The sequence below is a fragment of the Diadema antillarum genome, unplaced genomic scaffold (assembly GCF_040938485.1).
Source record: "Diadema antillarum isolate AM-2024a unplaced genomic scaffold, OU_Dant_1.0 seq00001145_RagTag, whole genome shotgun sequence".
NCBI lineage: Eukaryota > Metazoa > Echinodermata > Echinoidea > Diadematoida > Diadematidae > Diadema > Diadema antillarum.
Window position 1 is genome coordinate 277,911 of NW_027271957.1, and position 18,429 is coordinate 296,339.

The 18,429-nt window shown below is 37.9% G+C and overlaps 1 protein-coding gene across 2 annotated transcripts in view; it reads right to left on the reverse strand.

Annotated features, from left to right (window-relative positions):
* Window positions 1–18,429, reverse strand: part of LOC139744182 (interleukin-6 receptor subunit beta-like) — a 131,603-nt gene that overhangs the window by 74,840 nt on the left and 38,334 nt on the right. For both annotated transcript variants that reach the window (XM_071654635.1, XM_071654634.1), the window contains exon 2: window positions 7,504–7,630. The gene's annotated coding sequence lies outside the window, so the exon portion shown is untranslated. The remainder of the gene's footprint in view (window positions 1–7,503; window positions 7,631–18,429) is intronic.

Consider the following 18,429-nt stretch of genomic DNA (forward strand, 5'->3'; position numbering starts at 1 on the left):
TTTTTAACGGATTGTCCGATTTTGCTCAAACTCTCACTGATGTGTTCTACTAATATTGCTGCATTCCCTCAACCGACATGTCTATGAAGGTGAACTTGTCCTTTAAGCCTGATTGTAGAGACAGAAATATATTTTGGCACGATCGACTATTTGAATCTGGTTCCTACATTGGATATTTTGTAATGATAATGATGTTATTACTATTATTTATTATCATTACAATTTTTTTTTTTTTTTTTTTGGGGGGGGGGTCTGGTTTTAAATATCTTTGGTAGAGTTGCTTTACCAAAAATATGACTTCTGTGGCACGGGATCCCTTAAATCTATTTGAATTTTTTCCAGAATGGATAATATTGTTGAATCATTATTTTTAGAAATTTACATCCCTGGGATTAGGAATATTGTGGTCGGCATTATGTACAGACCTCCAAACTCCAATATCAAAGATTTCTTTAACTTACCTTTCAGATTTGATAAAATCCCCAGTTTTTAAAAATAAGGATTGTTTCTTCCTCGGCGACTTCAATATGGACTTACTCAAGTTGGAAAATGATACTGCCGCACACGAGTTTCTTCAAACATTTTTGTCCTCTTCTTTTCTTCCGCTTATTTCGAAACCTACGCGTGTCACTGATCACTCTGCTACTCTGATCGACAATATGTTTTTTAATACCCTACCCCTTATCAATTCTTATATAATTCTTTCAGATATGACAGACCATTATCCAATTATGACTCATTTTGAGCTTAAAACCTCAGTTAATAATGTTAATTTTTTTCATCTCCTTTATTGAGTCGTAGAGTCTCGTCTGAAAAGCTAGCTAGTCTTGATGCGGTTCTCGAAACTGTTGATTGGTCAAGAGTATTTGAAAGTGATGATATTAATTTGTCTTTTGATTATTTCATGGAAACATTTAATTATCATTTGGATAATGTAATTCCGAAACAAAAAAATAAACCAGATTATAAAAAGACACCTAGGTTGCCGTGGATTACAAAATCAATTCTTCGGTTGATTAACAGGAAAAATTGATTGTATTATAGATACAAATTGGAAAAAAATGAGCGATCAAAACGTAAATACACTTCATATAAAAATACTCTATGATTTTACGTTCTGAAAAGAAAAGATATTATTTTAAGCAATTGCAAAGATATAAGTTTGATATGAAATATACTTGGAATGTGTTAGAGCAAGCTATGAATGTTTCGAGTAAAAAAATCTGGTTTCGACAACATTAAGTTGAATGATGAAATCATCAGTGACCCTGTTCACATTGCAAATACTTTCAATTCTTACTTTTCAAAGATAGGTGAAAATTACGCCCAAAATATTCCTGCGTCAGAGCATCATTTTACTGAATATTTAGGCCAGCGCAATTCCAATTCTGTTTATTTTACTCCAACTAATAGACATGAGATTATTGATATTGTATCTTCTTTTAAGAACAAGAGGAGTTCTGGGTATGATGATCCACTTGTTCATATATTCAATTTGTCAATTTCTAATGGTGTGTTTCCTGATAAGATGAAACTGGCCAAAGTAATTCCATTATTTAAGAAGGGTGATAAATCCGATGTCAGTAATTATCGTCCAATTTTATTATCATCGTTGTCCAAAGTTTTAGAGAAACTCATTTATAAGAGAGCTATTGGTTTTTTGAAGTTGCATAATATTTTTACTAATTCGCAATTCGGTTTTCAAGAGAAGCATAGTGCAACTCATGCTCTTTTATGTTTTATTGATAAAGTAGCTCACGCAATTGATAATCATTCGCATTTAATTAGTATTTTCTTGGACTTCTCCAAGGCCTTCGACACTGTTGATCACGATATTCTACTACACAAGTTATCACATTACGGAATACGTGGGAAGGCCTTGGAGTGGTTCAAGAGTTATTTGGAAAATAGAAGACAGTTTGTTATAATCAAAGACAATTGTTCAGTAATAAGAGAAGTAAATTGTGGTGTTCCGCAGGGAAGTTTATTAGGGTCACTGTTATTCATTGCTTATATTAATGATTTTTGTCAGGCATCTGAAGTACTTTCTTTCATCCATTTTGCTGACGATACCAATGTATTTTTTGCCCACAATGATGCTAATTTTCTTGTTCAAAAAGTTAATTTTGAATTACAAAAAGTGAGTAATTGGGTAAGAGCCAACAGATTATCCTTGAATGCCGAAAAAACGAAATATATGATTTTCAGTTATACTGTTGATACTCTGAGTACAGCTATAGTTTTGAATGATATTCAGTTAGAAAGAGTTTCACATTTTAAATTTCTTGGAATTATTGTTGACGACAAACTTTCCTGGAAGTTACATATTGATTATATATCCAACACAATCTCGCGTAATATAGGCGTTATAAATAGAATGAATTCGTATATTCCACAAAAATCATTACTTATGTTATATTCTTCATTGATATTGCCTTATCTTAATTATGGTGTTTTAGTATGGGGTAACACTCATCAGAATCTACTGGATAGAGTGTTCCTTCTACAAAAGAAAGCTCTCCGTGTCATCTGTTATCCTTCCATACCCTCCCACTCAAATTTGTTATTTTCCTCCAATAAGCTATTAAAAACTAAAGATCTGTTTTTATATAATTTGGGGCAATTTATGTACATGTACAGCAACGACTCACTCCCGTCCATTTTTGCTTCTATGTTTCAAAGAAATCAATCATTCCATGAGTATCCCACTCGACGCTCCAATGAATTTCATTTACCTCTTTTACGAACGATGTTTGCTAAGAACACACTTATTTACACTGGCCCAACTTACTGGAATTCCCTGAATAATGATATACAAAATGCCCCCTCTATATATTCATTTAAAAGAAGATTAAAGTTTTCTTTATTGCAATTTTATGATCCCACAGAATTGAATTAGCCTGTTGGCTTATTTCAATTCCTTTTCGAAGAACTTGGCTTACAAGTGATATACTGTCACGTATTTTCTCGTCTCTTTTGTCCTGAGACACCTACAGAGTAGGTTTGATTTCATTTATATTATTTCTGCATCTATTTCTCTATACTTTTCTATATAATCGTATCCTTTTCACGCATCCCATCATTTTTTTCAATGAATTCTGTCGAGGATCACTGGATCTGTTTTGTCTTTCTGTCCGTTGTATTGTCTTCCTGTTATGTTAGTCTTGTCTCGTTCTGTCTTGTCTATGAGTCCCCCTTTATTAGTTTCGTCGTCCCAGTTTCGTTTTATGTTTACTCGCCTGAGTATGTATGTCTGTTTGATACTCTATCTTCCTAGTGGGCTTCCAGACTTTTTTCTTTTTTACTTTATTCCCAGTCTTTCTTCCCCTTTTTGCATCAGTTCAATTTCTATTGACATTCTTTACTTGAGGGGCCCACATTCTACAAGCATTGTCTTTTTAGTGGGTCCCTCCATTTTTAAGATGTCTTACGTATTATATCGTCTTTATCACTTCAGTCAATTTTCATTACAACGTATTTCTTATCCCAAGGTTCCTCGATTATACTTTTCTCAATTTACTTTGTTTTGACTATGCAACCTTATTCTCTGTTACCAAAGAAAGTGAAATGTTTATGTTCTATTCGAAAAATGAAATAAAGCATGAATTGAATTGAATATTGATCAAAAGTCATGTATATGAAGATCACATATTTTAGCGGATATAGTGGGATTGACCCTTTTACGGAGGTCATTCTATTATTCTCGGAGGAATAAATCTAAAATAAAGTCTGTAATCTTCAATAAGCCTACAATGTCCAATGAAACATTTTTTTTCATCGTATTATAAAATTGTGGAGATATACAGCTCCCCTATTTGGATGGAGGCTACGTTTCATGAAAAAACTTCTCTCTCACAAGACACACAGACTTTACTTCTCTTGTATACATAATATAGCTTCATAATTATGAGAGTATTTGGAATTTCCTTGATTTTATGTAACAGCTTTTATATGATGACTTCATGAAATCATGGAATTGGCAGCTTGTCTCTCATCATGCATAAAGAAAGCATAGGCCTACATAATGCAGTATGAGCAGGTGGTCGAAGTGGGCTCAACTTCACAACAAAACCCTCCGCGTATTTGGTGGACATTGCTGTAGTGTATAGTCAGGGAGGTGCTATAGCACCTCCGTGGTATAGTGGAGGTGGGCAGCACTACCACACACTACCAGTGGGAGTGCGATCAGCTGGTATTCTCATTAACAAGTAGTAAAACTGTCTGATTGACTGCGAGTCATGAATATTCATGACCACTCTAGCGTGAACTCTTGACCCTGCTCGATCCGGCGAAAGTATTTTACTGGACTCTTTTTTTCTCGGGTATCGCAGTTCTCGGCGTATCGCAATCCTCGGGTGTCACGCCCTCATACGGCTTGACGTGTACACGATCACTGCTACGAGTAAAAAGAGTCCAGAAGCTAGACTAGTGCTGATGATGCAGTTGGAGTCGAGAAGACAAGGGAGATAGGGCCTAAGATGGTTCTATTTTTAAGGATCACAACTATGTGGTAAGAAGGCTTGACAACAGAAATCTACTACATTAGTGTAACTTGCTTACTAAATCTGTCGAAATAGAACAATTAAATGATACTTGCAGTGTCTCCATTGAATAAGCATTGCTCATGTTGGAGTTTTTACAGTGTGACAACACTACAAGCAGACTGTGCCAGTATTTGGACTACATGTAGATGGTGCATGGTGTTAACCCGTCAGTCCCAGTGGTGCACTTTGCGTGCTTCAGACACAAGCCCTGCCAGAGATTCTGTTGTAGGCCCAGTGCTACTGCCTGGTTCAATTCACTATTGTTTGTGATGTCTCGAATCCCTCTGATAAATACTATAATCACACAGTCTATTTCTATTTGCTATAGACAGCGTGAAGAAAGTGTTTCTGATGAAATTTGTCGAAATACTTGTAGTCCACATTCTAGAGAAGTTCTAGATAATCTACAAGATCTACATTTTCAATTTTGTCCATTTAGCGGCACAGTGAAACTTAACAGTGCCAAAGGCTACTGCTGTCAGCCACACTGTCATGCCACTGATTCAATGTTTCTACTCGCTACAGAAAAATTATGCCGACTTGTCTCTGTTTAGGTGAAGGAAGTGTTTCTGATACAGTACTATTTGTTGCTAAACAGTAGTCTAATGTCTCTCTTATTGGCTAGCATCACTGCAGCAATCTGTGTTGCCACATGTCCCTCAAACTGCAATGAAATGCAGAAACTGGGGACTCTGTTGTAGGCCTCGTCTAGTAACAGATAATGGTCCGAAAATCCTATGTCATATTGATTTATACACTGATGGTACAATTATGTATAATCTGTCTCTTTTCATTGGGCTCTTACATCATCTAACGTTGGTACAACTGTACCATACAGTGTATGCTCAAATCAACCACTGCGCTGTGCAAACACCAAATTGATTTACTGATTTTGCAGAGAATTTAAAGGACAAGTTCACCTTCATAGACATGTGGGTTGAGTGAATGCAGTAGAACACATCAGTGAGAGTTTGAGCAAAATCGGACAATCCGTTCAAAAGTTATGAATTTTTGAAGTTTCTGCTCAGTCACGGCTGAATGAAAAGACTACTATAGCTTGTGATGTCACATGAGTACAACGATATAAAGAAAGACTACAGAAAATTCAAAATATTTCCATTTTTCTCGCATAACAAAAGAACACTCGACTTCTCTCTTTCAGAAGGCAGGGGGAATAATATTACCCTTAAAGGGGAAGGCTAGTAACTGATCAGTGGGAATCAGTGGAAATGCTGGGAGATGATTGTTCCAATCCTTATGGGATTCATTCAAGAGTTCATTGTATATCTATTGTTGTGTGAAAATGATTTGCTTCAGAACGGTCTCATATTCACGTAATGTGCAGATTAATGCTCCGTCACTGACCAGGGACGCTAACCTGGAAGCATTAAACTGCACATTACTTGAATATGGGACCATTCTGAAGCAAATCATTTTCACACAACACTAGATATACAATGAACTCTTGAATGAATCCCATAAGGATTGGAACAATCATATCCCAGCATTTCCACTGATTCCCACTGATCAGTTACTAGCCTTCCCCTTTAACATACCTCAGTAGCAAGTCGAAGAAATGTGCACTTTATTCAAAAAGTCAAGTTTTGTGAAATTCTCTTTTTATTTTCCTTATATAGTTGTACGCATGTGACATCACACACTGTAGTAGTCTTCTCTTCCAGCAGTGACTGCGCAGATACTTGAAATATTCGTAACTTTAGAACGGATTGTCCAATTTTCCTCAAACTTTCACTGATGTGTTCCACTAATATTGCTGCATTCTCTCAATCCTTAAGTATATGAAGGTGGACTTGTCCTTTAAAAGATAACTCACAACTCTAATTTAGAGGTCAGGATATTACAATTTACAAATCACAGCAACTGGTTCAAGAACAAACTAAGGATCATCACACATGCAGACACAGCTAGCCGCCCAGCTAGATCAAGCACATTCTTAGCACTGCACTTTATACAGTACGGGCTAGAGTGCACAGTGAGTGACCATGTGAGTGATTCATTAGTGAACGGGCCTTGCACTTGGGTCTAATACTGTAGCTTGAGATAACATGGACTTCTAAACTAGTTGTTACGATTTTTTTATATTGTCGATCACAATGCATCTCGAGATTGGCCTGACTTACCAGCCAAACTCAAGAAATGACTGTGCTCTGCTCAATCTACCAAACAAATCACCTGCTCTAGACTTCTCTCATAAAAATGCACTTTGAAACACTTAAAAATCATACAAATTGTATAATCTACCAAATTACAATAAGAAATGGAAAAAAATAATTCACATGAAAACTGATGCAAAATTAGTCAGCCAGTGGTGTTTGTCGTCATTTCAACATTTATTGTGAAAAAACACAGTTTTTAGGACTTTACTACACAGAGCTGTACAGCTAAGAATTCCTGACATGACATCACAATCATATCACGAGCCACGCCCACAAGTCTTTTTTTTTCTGAAGCAGGGCTTTGCAAGCATGAAATCCTCACAAACTGGGTAGTATCTTTCATTTCCTGCTCAAACCTGAGATTTCCAAAGGAATATAAGGGTGGATTACATACATTTACAGTTATTTGAATGTTTATAAAGGCCTTCAGAGCATTATTTTCCTGGATCTTTAACTAGCTACAGGTGTATATACATTACCATGGAACCCACATATATTTGCATGTTAGTTTCACAAGTACAATGTGTATAGAACACTAGAGATCACAGCATCAAATGAATGAAGCAGATATTGTATCTATCAAATATTCATGGCAACATTCACCTTCCTATCAACATTGGCACACTCTCATTGAGGGAAAAACAAAAATCTCCATCAAACAGCAAGTGCCAATATAAATATCTGCTTTAGGGTAAAACAGTTCAGTAATTAATGCATATAGTATACAGATGTGATCTATACAAGACAAGGATATACAGAATCACTCACTGCAAATTACCCACCTATTGTTCACAAATCCTGCCTGCTCGTACTGGAAGTTCTCTCACTGCAAGCTGGTAATGAGCTGAATGAGTCATTTTGCAGAAGAGCAGTACAGTGTTCATACATGTACTGTACATGCCTGGAATACTGTGAAATGAGGAGACAAGAACACAATGATCAAGTATGAAATCAAGTTTGAATCTTGCAGTACTTACAACTGAAAATGGCTCAAAGACCAGGGCATGACATTATTAAAGGCGAATGAAATACAAATAAATATATTATATGGGTTAGGGTATGCAGCAGTACATGTATTGCAATTAGCAGAACATACATGTATTAGCACTGCCATTCTGAATGAGAGGACTACATGTACAACAGTTCATAACATCACCACGAGATACAAAAGGAAATATAAACATATTATGTTATGTTTAAGGGGAAATCCAGTCAAAAAATAAGTTAGTCTGATAAACAAGAGATCCGGGGTCTCGCGCTCAACTGAGTATCGCAAGTTCACCTTCCATGCATTCTTGCAGACTCTTACCCGAGAACATTGGAAACTTGTGGTGAGGGGTAGCTTTGAGAGCTAGGGGCATGGTGTCCATTTGCATGTTATATTCCATCACACACTGGTTAAAATACCTGCCAAGTAATCTGTACTTTACAGAATATTGGATTATGCAGTTTTTGTATATTGTATATTCCTTAATTTAGGAGGTTTGGACCCCCTGGGCCCCACAGGAAAGCATGATGCCCATTCAAACACTTTGAGATCCTGAGGGGGAGGGGAGGGGGGCACCCCTGCCATGAACAAACTTGAAACAACACTCCTCAATATACTGACTCATAAAAAAAATCACTTCTGGTTTTAGAGAAAATCTTTAAAGATTCCTTATTGGGGAGGGGGGGGGTGGTGAGTAGGTTGGGCACCCTGGGGGCCCCCAGGTGGGGCATGGTGCTTATTTGGTGGAATTGACATTCTATCCCCCTAGGGATGCTACCTGCCAAGTTTGGTGAAAATTCATTATTGGGTTATCAAGAAAAAATGAAAATGTACAATTTCGGCCCTAATTTTGGCCCCCCTGGGGCCCCTAAGGTGGGGCATGGTGCCCATTTGATGATTACGATATTCTTTTCCCCTAGGGATGCTTTGTACCTGCCGAGTTTGGTGAAAATTCATTATGGCATTTTCAAGAAAAAGATGCAAATGTACAATTTGGGCCGCATTAGAACCCCTCCCAAACCCCCTCTCCTGGGTCCCAAGGGGGGCACCCCTGATTCCCCCATGAACAAACTTGAAACTACAGTCATCATTGTACTATTGTAAACTCATAGTGTTAACTTACATGTACATTGTAGCTCTATCATCACTGGTTCTAAAGAAGAAGATTTTTTTAAGATTCCTTAATTTTGGGAGGTTTGGGCCCCTCTGGGGGTCACCCAGGTGCGGTATGGTGCCCACTTGAACAAATTGAGATCCTATCCCCCTAGGAATGCTACCAGCCAAGTTTGGTGAAAAATGGTCAAGGGGTGCTCAAGAAGAAGATGAAAATATAAAAAGTTTACACAAGACAGACGATGCATGCCGGACGAAGAGTGATCGCAATACATGTAGCTTAGAAGAGTAAAGTTCAACAGTAAAAATTTTACTGATATTAGATGAAAAATACAGAAGTTATGACATTTTGAAATTTTGGTAATTTCTGCAAAAGAGTTCCTGTACAGTGGTTATGAATATGCAAATGAGTGAGTGACCATGTCATAACCTCACAATTTTCCATTGATCGTGTACAAAAAATGATGAAAATTCAATGTTTCTGTCATTGAAGTCTGAAACATGATGTTATTCCTTAGGGCCCCGTTTTATCAAAAGATAAAATTGATTTTGAATTTCCTTACCACACAGGCTGCCATAGACTTACAGTTGAAATCAACTATATAATCAATTTTAAGTCTTCATAAAACAGGGCCCTGGGTTGAATAACTTCAGAACAGTGATCAGCTATATCAGGATTTGAGCTTCGGGTATAATTACATTTGAAAGAAAAAGTTCAAAATTTTATAATGTATAGACATAGGCGCCGGAAGTGGGGGGGCAGGGGGGGCAAAATGCGTTTTTGCCCCCCCCCCCCCCAAAAAAAAAAAAAAAAAAAATAATAAATAAATAAATAGATAAAGATAAATTAAATAAAATAAATAAATATATATATATATATATAAATACAATACAAATAGGGAAATTTATTAGCTAAGATTAGTAATTCTAACTCTCATAAATGTTTAGACATTCGTTTTTTGTTGCGTGTGAGCAAATCATCTCAACCGCATTCAACGTTAACCGTTGCAGATTTTAGAGGCTTTTGGCTATGGAAAATCCTGTAAATATCAAAATGTTAGCTTTAAGATTTAGAGGCGGCACAACTGGCCCATGCCAACCCTCCTTTTGAAGCAAGTTTTTAAAAATTCTTCTTTAATTTCCAAAGCGAAAAAAAAATATAGCTACAAACGGCAGTTTGGGGACTGTAAAATGTCAAAATTTTCAAGCTCGCTCGCTTTGCTCGCTCGCATTTAATCGCTATGCCATTCTCCTAACGTTGCTGCCTGTAATTGCCAGCAGTTGAGCCCGATGTGCATCCCTCTTAATTTCCAAGCGAAATACATAGCTACAAACGGCAGTTTTTGGACTGTAGAATGTCAAAATTTTCAAGCTCACTCGCTTCGCTCGCTCGCATTGAATCGTTATGCCATTCTCCTAATGTTGCTGCTAGTAATTAGCCATGTTCAGACGTATTTCTAGTCGGAGTAAAAATTTATGGCATGGCAATTAAAATTCATATTAATGCATAGTCTTACCATGACCCTTGTGTCCACACGACGGTCGTGGGAAGAAACTCCGACCAATTTATGTGCGAGGGTCGGCGTAACTTCCAGAAGTGGTAGCGCCGCGCTCGTCGATCATGCAATTGTTTTTTACCAGTGGCATTTGTCTTCTCCATTCTTGTTAATGGAAATTTCAGCATGAGCGCTAGCTTCTCCGTCGCGATCGACTAGGTTAGAATTGCACTACACGCGCACGTGTAGTCGCAAAATGTCAACATTGCAATTTGACCCAGGAAGTTTTACCTAGGTCTATAAGACATGCAAGTTCATAAATACTCCGAGGGCTTGTCTGCACGGGCAATTTACTCCGACCGGCTAGTCGTGGTAGCGAGATACTCCTGAGAAAACTCAAGAGTATCTCGTTCGGAGGAAGAGGTCGTGGTAAGTTCCTCTGATCGGAGGAAGTTACCACGACCTTGTTCAGACGGGCACTACTCCGACCTATCCTCCGAAGTTACTCCGACCAAGCTTCCTCCGACCCTTCCTCCGAAGTTACTCCAACCAAAACTGCCTCCGTCTGAACACAGCTCATGCCAGCAGTTGCACCCGGTGCGCGACCGCCCCCCCCTTAATTTCCAAAGCGAAAGATATAGCTACAAACGGCAGTTTTGGGGCTGTAAAATGTCAAAATTTTCAAGCTCACTCGCTCCACTTGCTCGCATTTTATTGTTATGCAATTCTCCTGATGTTGCTGACAGTAATTTGTCGCTTCACACCGTCCTTCCATAATCCATGTAAGGAAAACTTCCAATGTTGCTCAATGACTGCGTTGTTGAATGTATCACATTCCGTAAGGCCAAGTAAAAAAAGAAAGTAGTTTCTCGTCCGGGTTTTTTGAGCAAGGCGATGAGGGAGGTCCTTACTATTTGATATCTTACTATTTTTTCGAGGATTGTCAAAATGAAAGTAATATGTGTTTATATATGTGAATACTGTGATATAAACCACTTATCATTTGAGTGATGCACAATCAATACCAAATCTGCGTATATTGCTGTTTATGCATGACAAGTATACCAATTTAACTACACTGTGACTGTATTCATTCAGTCATATCAAGGGTATGGAAAAAAAAAACACGTTTTTTAAACACAAAATATACACATTTATCATATGCATCACTTGTTGAACCTATGAATCCAACCATTATCTCTGGAAATGCATAGCATTATTTTTGTCTGTCAACACAACACAAACTTACTGAGTTAGATCTTTTCTCATATGAAAACTTATTCGCTCAAGGATTTAAAATGCCGCAGACAGTACTGCCAATTGTCAACCCTGTGAAACAACCACCTGATTTCCTTTTTACTGAAAGACAGAATACAAACCAGTTGAATACTATTTTATTCACTATTTAAAGCCGTTCGCTGTGCACACGTGCGCTTGAGATCGGTTCTCTCCATCACTCCACGATTTTTTTTTCCAGCTCCAGAACGCATGCTATGCTGGCTGGCTGGTCTCCTCTACTACAGGGAAACCCCATTACAACGAGTTCGGTTATAACGAGGAACCGCTTATAACAAGGTGATCGCGTCGGTCCCGTTTTCCTTTGCGTGTAATGGCAGAACGAATTGGTTATAACGTGTTCGGTTACAACGAGATTCCGGTTACAACGAGGACAATTTCGGTAAATCATGATAAGGAAAAACATAAGCAATTTGATCGGATACACCGAGGTTCCATTTCTTGACCAAATTGCCGCTTTCAAACACGCGACAAATGAAACATTGGAAACCGAAATCTCGCTATCCACGTCTTTTCCCGTTTTGTAGAGAACCGTTCCTTCCATGTTTTCTTCTTAATCACGCGATAAGACACAGGACCACCTTCCGATGTTCCTACTAATTATTAAACATAATCATTCGGTTTTCTTTTTCGCGAGAAACGCGTGCGTGATATGAGGTCAGACCACAGCGCAACAAGAAAAAAATAGATAACGCATTCAAAAACTTTTCATGTAGCGACAATAAAATTTGACCAAAAATGGACAATTGGAATGCGTGTGCAACTCATCATTATATCCTTCCCAATTTTAGTTCCGACTTCCAGTTCTTTTGCTGGTTTTGAGCAAATATGAGTTTGGATGATTAAAGGCGAAATGACAAAATCATCGCCCCGATCCCACCGGGTGACAGTAGCGTTAAAATAGTTAAGTAACGCATGTTAACCTATACTTAATCGGTGTTCAGAAAAAGAAGCAAACGCATTTATTAGTTTGAATAGATCTGGATTTGTTCATTATCATTTAACAAATGATAATTTAAATATGAGTGTGAATGATAATTTAAATATGAGTGTTTATGATCAAAGCAGAAATAACAAGGAAAAGTAGAAATTACGTGGTGCGTAATATATGTCCCCGCCGGAAGTAGCATTTTGTAGCCAATGTACAATGTAGGTAAAAAATAAAGGTCAAAGGTCAAAGAAGTCAAAGGTCAAAATTCTGTGTACAAGTTTTGAAGCCCTCACCCAGTGCCATCACATAAAGCAAACGGAATCGAAATCGGGTTAGAAATGGCGAAGGAGTAGCATTTGGTAGCAAAATGTACAATACAGGTCAAAAATCAAGGTCAGAGGTCAAAGAAGTCAAAGGTCAAAATTCTGTGTAGAAGTTTTGAAGCCCTCACCTAGTGCCATCACATAAAGCAAACGGAATCAAAATTGGGTTAGAAATGGCGAAAGAGTAGCATTTTGAAGCAAAATGTACAATATAGGTCAAAGGTCAAGGTCAAAGGTCACAACTGAAATTCTGTGTTGAAGTTTCAAAGCTCCCATGTAGTGCTATCATATAAAGCAAACAGAATCAAAATCGGGTTAGAAATGGCAAAGGAGTAGCATTTTGAAGCAAAATGTACAATATAGGTCAAAGGTCAAGTGTAGCGGCAGAAGTGTGATTTTTCCTCTGTATTTGACTTATAATGCCTACACTCATTCAGAATAATGAGATGTCAGTAGAGGAGATCTGATATGTATATAGTTCAAATATATTCATAGAGAGACGTGGGTCATAAGGGTTATGACAGAGGTCAAAAGAGGACTAACCGTGTCAAGATGACGAATCACTAAGGGGAATCTGCCCGACCCAGTGCACTTAGCACCACTGTCGGCACTGTTTCAAGTAGTTTCACTTCTAGAAATCTGGTTTTTTATATAATTTGTATAGAGAAAAGGGAGAATTGGTTTTAAACAGGCGAAACTTCTGACACTTCTTCACTGTGCAACTATCGGTGATAGAAGGCAGTCAGAACCAACGAAGCAGTGGAGGCTGCAAAATACAGTATGGGACTGTATGGCAACAATTGACTGGGGTTCTCAAACAGTTGGTAAGTTGAGATAGAAGCTTAATACTTGTTATTTCAGCCACACATCAATGATTGTCCCGATTCAATTGTGATATAAGAAGAAATGTTTGTTGTCATCATCATTTGGTATAACTAAAGGTGTGTACAATTGTACAGTTGTAGTAGTAAAGCTTTACAGCAATTTGTATGTCAAAATCTCAGTTATTTGAAGGAGATTCACACACACACACACACATAATTTCATGCATTGTTATGACTGTATTATGCAATGATTATAAACACTTTGTTCGTGTTACTTAGACAGGTAGTTTATATAATGATTGTAGAAAGTTATGAAGTGAACCCCTCAGAATGATGAAGTTATAAGACTTTGTCCGATTACATTGTAAATATCATTCAGTTCAAGTACAATTGTATTATGTTCATTGATTACTGTACTATAATCAATTATTGTTTATTAGTAATATTAGTCAAGTATAAACAAGGTGAGCTATAACGACGCTTATGCACAATTTGCAGTAGGGATTTACAGTATAATTAAAGTGTATTATACATGTATTCCTTTGTTACAGTAAACCACTTCACCCATGAGACACTTTCGAGACACTTTCAGGACACTTCTCTACGACACTATACTTCATCACATCACTTCATCCCACGTTCGAATCTTAAGTTCACGTCGTGATACACATTGGTGTATTTATGTTCAGTTGTGATTCTTCAAGGAATGTTTTGATGAATCGATCATTAAATCAGGACAGGCCTGGATTATTGATTCAAGCAAACAACGAGTTGGACAGTGTTTCATTATTTCTTGACGACTGGTCGTGTGCCGGTGATGCAACAGTGCGTTTACAAGAACGAACCCCACCCAATGTAGTGAAGCTACAGTCAAGGTCAAAGGTCACAACTGAAATTCTGTGTACAAGTTTCAAAGCTCCCATGTAGTGCTATCATATAAAGCAAACAGAATCAAAATTGGCTCATAAATGACAGAGAAGTAGCAAATTGAACATTTTGATCACACACGGACGCACAGACGGACGGACGGACGGACACACAGACACACACACGTACGGAGCCCGTTTCATAGTCCCCTGCTCGAACTCGTTCGGCGGGGACAATTAGTGAAATCATCGCGATCCTGCCAGGTGACAGTAGAGTAAAAATAGTTGAATAACGCATGTTAACCTACTTAATCGGTGCTCGGAAAAAGAAACAAACGCATGTATTAGTTTGAATAGATCTGGATGTGTTCATTATCATTTAACGAATGATAATTTAAATATGAGTGTGTATGATTAAAGCCGAAATAATGAATGAAATCATCGCGATCTCGCCGGGTGACAGTAGCGTAAAAATTGTTGAATAACGCATGTTAACCTACTTAATCGGTGCTCGGAAATAGAAACAAACGCATTCAACAGTTCAAGAACGGATGTACAAAACACGAAGAGATTTTCGGAAGAAAATAAAGAACCCATTTTTAATCCCTTCGAGCGCAACGATCATACATTGAATAAAATTACACCCAAATGATTCATGAAATTATCGAATTCCCGCTGGGCACCAACAGCGTAAAATACCTCGCAAGTTAGCGGTAAACAATGCATGTATGTTACTCTGAAATCATCGCGATCTCGCCAGGTGACAGTATAGCGTAAAAAGTTGAATGACGCATGTCAACCTAAATCAGAAAAAGAAACAAACGCATTTATTAGTTTGAATAGATCTGGTACAGATTTGCGTAAACAGGATGACAACCTCCCACATTCAATCCTGTCACATATTTTCAAGAACGGTCGTACAAAACGCGAAGAGATTTTCGGAAGAAAACAAAGAACGCATTTTTAATCCATTTGGGCGCAACGATCATACATTGTACATGTGTACAAGATTACAGCCGAAATGATTCATGAAATCATCGCATTCCCGCTGGGCACCAACAGCGTAAAAATACCTAGCAAGTTACGGTAAATAAGGCCTGTATGTTACTCTACAGTATATATTTGCCCCCATATTTGCGCTGGTGTTTAGAAAAAGCTTAGCAAACAAGAATTACAGTAAAGAATTAAGTTATCATTTCAGCCTCTATTTCTTCGTCTAATTCACAAAATCTCCCTTTATTCTCTCAATAATAACGCTCAATAATTGTGTAATAACAACGCAAAGGATATGTTTAAGTTTCATTGATGGGGTATATGACGTCATGCTTATGTTTTTCTTTGTTTTTAATGAGTATGGTTATAACGAGGTACCGGTTATAACGAGGTAATATCGCCGGTCCCACGGATCTCGTTATAATTACATTGCGCAATCAATCTACAGCACATCTAGCAGCACATGAAGCGGGCAACAGCACAAGAGAAATGTACAGAAGGTGCTCAACGTCCTGTCTACATCACGACGTACCGAGCGAGTGCGCTGTACATCACAGCCCAGGCCCGCCCATCCACCAACTACACTTCAACTGCTTTGTGGGTCATTCCTTCTTGCCGAGCTCGCAGTGTGAAATGCATGCGTTATTACATACAAACTACAGAAGCTACAGCTGTACTACAGCTAAGTAGAGGACGCAAGGTGTAATTAGAAATAAGACATCACGATTGGTGGGTGAATTGTTGATTTTTTTTTTCGGCGGCCGAAAAAATAGTAAATATCAAAAAGTCGATGCGGCAACTGAAAATCGATGCGGGCGGGGAGCGGGCCGGGACGAGAATTATGAATTTCTTGGTATTTTCAGCGCCATTTTGAAAATAGTAAACAGTAAAAAAATCGATGCGGCGGCCAAAATCGATGCGCGCGAGGACGAGAAACTGGTTTCTTTTTTTACTTGGCCTAATGTATTGTAGTCCCATTACGTTTGCAGACTGACAGCGCACGCACACACGCACAAGCATACACACCCTCAAAATTACTTTTCCACAAGGTGCCCCCCCCCCCCCATGTCTCGCCCCACAGTACGGCACTGTACATATGTGTGTGTGTGTGTACAGTATGTGTATATTGTGTAACATATGTATGGTCTATCGTGAGCCCCCTCCAATATATGCCCCCCAATCCAAAAATGCTTCTGGCGCGCCTGTGTATAGACTATACAGTAAGTTGTGAGGGGATGACATGCTCACTTTGACATTTACATATTCATATTTACTGTTCAAGAACTGTTTCTTCAAAACTTAGTGAAACTTCAAAATGTCATTACTTCCTTATTTTTCATCCGATTTCGATCAATATTTTACAGTTGAACTCCTAATATTTTACTCTTTCTTATCAGACTAACCTATATTTGGAATGGAAAGGGTAATATCCCTGTTCTTTGAAAGAGGAAAGCCAAGTACAAATGTACTCTCTCATTATGCTAGAAAGTTAAAATATACTGAATTTTCCGTTGATTTTGCTTATCGTGGCGATGTGCATGTGAGAAGTGTTCCACCCATGGGATGTTTCCTATGTTATTGTTTTTGTGAAGCCAATCATATATCATTTTTTTTTTTTTTGGTTTCACTTCAGTATTTTCTCATACCTCTTTTGGTATGATTTCTCTTGATGTTACTTCATTCTTTCCATTTATATTTCAAAGTAAGTTTTTTTTTTAAAAAGTAATATTGTGTTCATCCATTTTGCAGCAGTATTCTGAAAAGAAAGTTTTTGTGCAATGTATGTGCCTTGTAACCACTGGAGCATTGGCACACTGTGATTTGTTTGATGAGGTATTCAGCTGGAATGATGATGATGATGTTGGGCTGATGCCCCTGGAATTAAAAGTTCGGGTTCAGAGGCAAAGCCCCCTTGTTTTTAGGCAAGTTCACATGATTTCTGTACACTCATTTTTAAAGTCATCTACATATATTGAATGTGAAGTTGAATGAGATAGTAATATATAAACAAAGCAAGACTTGGGATAAAAAAAAAAACCCACAAACAAACAATCTATGGCCAGATGGCCAGTGATGATTTACATACATTGCACATGTACTTTAATGTCATTGTAATTGTAATAAAGTTAGTTTCATTTTAATTTTCTTTATTTGCAATGAAATATCGTTAGTGGCTTACTTCAGAGCTACAAATTCCGAAAGCGGTCTCTCAAGCAACACAGTAACCCTATGTAGCTTGCAGTTAGCAGTGCATGCCTCTGATACTGTCCCAGTGCTTTGTGTATGCTCACGAGTCTAGATAGACTAGTTTGGTATCAAGCTTGCTACGGTACCGCAACGCATATGTAGTACGAGTGAAGTTGAAAAACGATGCTCTAATCAATATCACTGTACACAATCCTGGACACAAGCCTTATTGTACAATTTGTATAGCTTCTAAAGAGTTGTCAAAGTGATTGGCACACTGGATTGTGCAATGATAACAATATGAAAACCATATGATTTCGTTTTTTTTTTTTTTCTGTTTTTACATGGTCTGCATTTCAATATTTTTCACTTACAGCTGTAGCAATGAGATCAAAGCAGGTTTATTCACGTGACACACACACCGACAATGTACTGTGATGTTACCATGACATGAGTTGTATTTATAAAAGAGTCTTGCCGATTACTAAACCCATGCTAACAGGTTCTTCCGTGCATGTCTGACAAGCTACATGTACATCTCCTCATCACTGTGATTTCACTGGCACTAAACCATTTGTTTCTCAGTTAGCCCATCAGCTGGCATCCTTGTGAAAGTCATCATGGCTAAACTTGTTTGACAGCACTTCCTGCATGAGTCAATTTTTTTTTAAATCTTTTATTTTTCCAAATA